Raw genomic sequence first — 4,926 nt, forward strand, 5'->3', positions numbered from 1 at the left:
CTATGGGGCAGATAAAAAAAAAATACATGCAATGCAGAGCAACACCCAAAGATGCTGCACTACGTTGCGTTTCAGAAAAGGGGGTGGTGATGAACAGAGTGTCTGAATTAAGCAGACCACTCCTACCCAGTCCAAAGATCAGGGCTTGATCCATCACCGTTATTTAGCTCACTGCACCATCCCAGCTCAGAACCTGGCTATATGCAAATCAGTCTGTCCCTGGCCCAGTGCATCATGGGAACAGGGCAGACTAAACTACCAAGCCAATTCTTCACCAGAAAGGAGACAAGCTTCCGGGGACCGGTTTCTGGCATTTCAGCCGTCGTCGGCCCGGCTTGCTTGAATCCTGACGGTGCAGTGAGCAAGGGACTCATGTCTGAGTATACCCTGCCACAACTATAGTGGCCAAAAACGATTCAGAAAAGTGGGTGGTGATGAACAGAGTGTCTGAATTAAGCAGACCATTCTTACCCAGTCCAAAGATCGGGGCTTAATCCTTCACTGTTATTTAGCTCACTGCACCATCCCAGCTCAGAACCTGGCTATATGCAAATCAGTCTGTCCCTGGCCATCAGGATTCAAGCAAGCCGGGCCGACGATGGCTGAAATGCCAGAAACCGGTCCCCGGAAGCTTGTTTCCTTCCCAGTACAAGAATTGGCTTGGTAGTTTGGTTTGCCCTGTTCCCATCATGCACTGGGACAGGAACAGACTAATTTGCATGTAGCCAGGTTCTGAGCTGGGATGGTGCGGTGAGCTAAAAAACGGTGATGGATCAAGCCCTGATCTTTGGACTGGGTAAGAGTGGTCTGCTTAATTCAGACACTCTGTTCATCACCACCCCCTTTTCTGAATCATTTTGTCCACCATAAGCGTGGAAGGGTATACTCAGATGTGAGTCCCTTGCACATTGCACCATCAGGATTCAAGCAAGCCGGGCCGACAACGGCTGAAATTCCAGAAACCGGTCCCCGGAAGCTTGTTTCCTTCCCAGTATAAGAATTGGCTTGGTAGTTTGGTTTGCCCTGGTCCCATCCTGCACTGGAGACTAATTTGCATGTAGCCAGGTTCTGAGCTGGGATGGTGCAGTGAGCTAAAAAACGGTGATGGATCAAGCCCTGATCTTTGGACTGGGTAAGAGTGGTCTGCTTAATTGAGACACTCTGTTCATCACCACCCCCTTTTCTGAATCAGCACTACGTTGCGTGGCAGGGAGGGAGCTCTTTCCTCCCCTCTCCTTAGCGCTGGCGCTGATTTTTGCTGCTGAGTGCGAAGTACACACCTTAGCAATATAGCGCTAGGCTGTGTGCATGAGTCTAGCATATGTTTTATACACGAAAGGTCTACTATCCTGTACAAAATACCATGCTTAGACAAGTTTAAACGTTTTTCCCACTTTGTATGTGTGCTGCACAATGCAGCACGTATGCAAAGTCAGAAAAGAAAGAAGAAATAAAAACATTTCTCCCATTAGCGCCTCCTTTGGGGTGGTGTTAACATTTAGCCCAAAACCCTGTCTACAATTATTGGTAGATAGGGTTTTGCATCAAAAGGCATGGGTAGTTGTATGGGAATGCCCATGTACCACCCATGTAACACCCCATTGGCGCTAAATAAAGCAACTAGTGCTTCTCACTGATTTGCGCCACTTTTAGGGTACTTTCCAGCACATACCAAGTTGTTTGGCGGAAAGTAAATTCCCTCCCAAAAACTTTTGTGCTGGTTGGCCTCACTTTTGTGATGGTAATCCAGCCAAAAATGTTTGAACATGTAGGCCAATGGAGCAAATTAAAAAATATATATATGCAACGCAGAACCCAAAGAGGCTGTACTGCGTTGCGTGACAGGGAGGAAGCAGGAGAGCACCATATCTCCAGAGATATGGCTCTCTGCTCCTTCCACCTAGCACTGGTGCTGATTTCAGCTGCTGAGCACCGCACACATACCTTAGCATCATAACGCTAGGGTGTGCGCATGTGTCTAGCATAGGTTTTGTATAGGAAGGGTACCCTTCCTGTACAAAATAACGTGCATAGACAAGTTTAAAGGCTTTTCCCACTTTGAAGGTGAGCTGCACAGAACAGCACGCATGGAAAGTCAGAAAGGAAAGGAGAAATACAATTAATTCTCCTGTTAGTGGCTCCTTTGAAGTGCTGTTAGTTTGGGCGCAAACCTCTGTCTACGATTCTTTGTAGATAGGGTTTTGCGTCAAAAGACATTGATGGTTGCACAGGAATGCCCATGTACCACCCATTTAACGCCCCCTTAGCGCTAAGTAACGTGCGTTACTTTTAGGGTATTTTCCAGCGCAAAACAACTTTTACACTAGAAAGCACATTTGAAAAAAAACATTTTGTGCAGGTTAGCGTCACTTTTGTGATGTTAGCCCAGCACAAAATGTTTGAAAATCCATCCATAAGTGCCCTTGCAACACAAAAGTTGAGCAAACCACTTGTTAAAAGCGCAGACAAAAAAACGAATGTAGTGATAGCAACAAAACACTGGCCTTTAACAGAGAAAAATCACAATTGAAACAGAGTTTTCGTTTATTTGAAGTGCTATCCTGCATCTGTGCACCAGCACAGGGAAAAGCAGAAGATTGCTGCACAATGTTAAATACAGTGCATTGCTGCCTTTTCCCTATCACACAGCGCAGAAAAGTCACTTGCAGCGCTGCATGATATGATGATAAATATGTCCCAGGCTTAGGTGCTGGGCCTTATAATGATATTTTTCTGGATAGGTGATTTAGTTTCAGACAGCACAGCTCAGAAACAGATATAGGCAACCTTTGACTACTGTTACGGGGCTATAATATCCAAAAATAATGCAGTAACTGAGAGAAATCTGGTGTAAAGGAGGTGTCTTTACTCAGTACAGGGCCACAGAAACAGGTGCTTGGCTCAGTGCACCAGAAAAGCTTGTGTAAGCCCTATGTGAAACTCAACAGCAAATAAAAACAGTATATCCACACTTGAGCTAACAAAACGTACGCCTGTTTATTCTGCGCATCCCAATTGTGTCTACATTATTGTGTATATTGGAGTAGCTCATTCCATTAGTAAGCAAGACTGACAAACCATATAGTGCAATATTTATTATTGATGTTTCTGATTAGGCAGCATTATGGCTTTTTTTTTGCAGTTTAAATAAGTGAACCCGACCCACATGTTTTTGGTGCGCTTTACATAAGCACCAGTTACATTAAACAAGTTTTAGGCCTGTGGAGATTAACCACTTAAACTCCTCAGATCTTAAAAGAGAGATGTGCGTGGCTAGCTTCACTCTAAACTCTGAGAGGCCTTTTGAAAAAAGTATCGAATGCTCTGCTGTTTCTGTGAATCCTTCCTGCTTTGAGAGGAAACCCGAGGCAGGACTTCAGGATGCCGGAACAGAGATGCAAATGCACCTCTACACACAACAAAGGGGTGACATTAGCATCGCTAAAGACCCGTCCACTCTTAACCCAGACTGGGGGATGGGTCCTGCTTCTAACGACGCACCTTTCTACAGAGAAGCAACATGAAGGGGATGAGGTGTGCAACCCCAGGCTGTCTCTGCACAGCCACAATATGCCACCAGTTAAACAATTGCAACAGTTAAGCGATGTAGGATTTTAAAGGCTCAGAAAATGTTTGTGTACACTGCATGTTAGATTTAATTATTAAAAAACGAAGGATACTGTTTTAGTTAAAGTGATTAAATAAGAGCACTGTGTACAAAAACACTTTTAGAATCAAATGCTACTTTTTCCCAACATGAAAGAGTGGTACTTTATTTCCTGCTCTCATATGTTTAACCCCAATAAAGAACGAACACATTCTCCCACCATTTAACAAAAAAAAATGTGCACCTGTTCGAAAGCGGACTGCAATCGAGAGGAAGAGTAATCGCCCCTGTGTAGGAACAGATAGTTTATGGCTCTGAGTTGTGCCCATCCCCGACCCTTCCCATACACTCAGTGTGGAAGACTTGGGGGGCTAAAAAACACCCCTTGAGGCTGTGTTCAAGGGGTGTCAGTCGAAGCCGTAGCACTGAATGGAACACACTAACAGCTCCGTGGGGAGGTGCTGAAGGTGCAGCTCTAGGTCCTAGGCACTTCTCTCTCTTTCCTGTGATATGTTTTAATAAAAGATGAAAAAAACAACCAGCATCTTGATAAAGGGCAAGTTACGCATAAATCAATTCTGCATTTTTTTTTGTCTGGCAACATCAAAATGTTAGTCTCTCAATACATTCAAAACGGGCGCTCTTTGGAGATTTACCCCGTGTGAGCCTACTGTCTTCTGGTCAAATTGAATAGTAAATCTATCGTACTGTCTCTGTAGAGGTGTGTTCCTTCCTTTTCTTTTTCATTGTTAAGGCATGGTGTGGCCTCTGACATTAACATTTGGGCTTTCATTTCCATAAGAGCACTGAGGCCTTTCAATAAATGTAGTTTGCTGCTATGTTTTTTATTTTTTGCTAACTTTTTTTATTCTCACAGTTCACTGTTAAATTGTGTGTATTGCCATGCCATGGTAGTGAAAGTAAATATGGAACAGTGCAAGGGTAAAATCTAAGTTTATTAGCATAGTCGGAGCCAAATTATGCAGCAGGGTTGAGTAAATTCTGAGGCAAGAAAAGGCAAGTTATGTGGCTAATACCTGCATTGGTTGTACTTCATTAGTAACAGTTTAACACCTATATTTAGCGATCAGCAACAGAAAGATAATCAGTCAGACTTTGCAAAGGACCTTTACTGCAAGGCAACACATGTCGCTGTATTTGTAGCAACTTTTGAACCATTTAAGGTAGAATATTTTTTTGTTGAAATCCACAGGTTATGCAGCAGATGAAGGAATATATGGAAAATACAGTTAGTCTATAATTGTGTGAATTATGCAACGGCCGCACAATCACACAATTACAGTGACACTGAGTATAGG

This window comes from Lissotriton vulgaris, unplaced genomic scaffold, assembly GCF_964263255.1.
Source record: "Lissotriton vulgaris unplaced genomic scaffold, aLisVul1.2 SCAFFOLD_10060, whole genome shotgun sequence".
Taxonomy (NCBI): Eukaryota; Metazoa; Chordata; class Amphibia; order Caudata; family Salamandridae; genus Lissotriton; species Lissotriton vulgaris.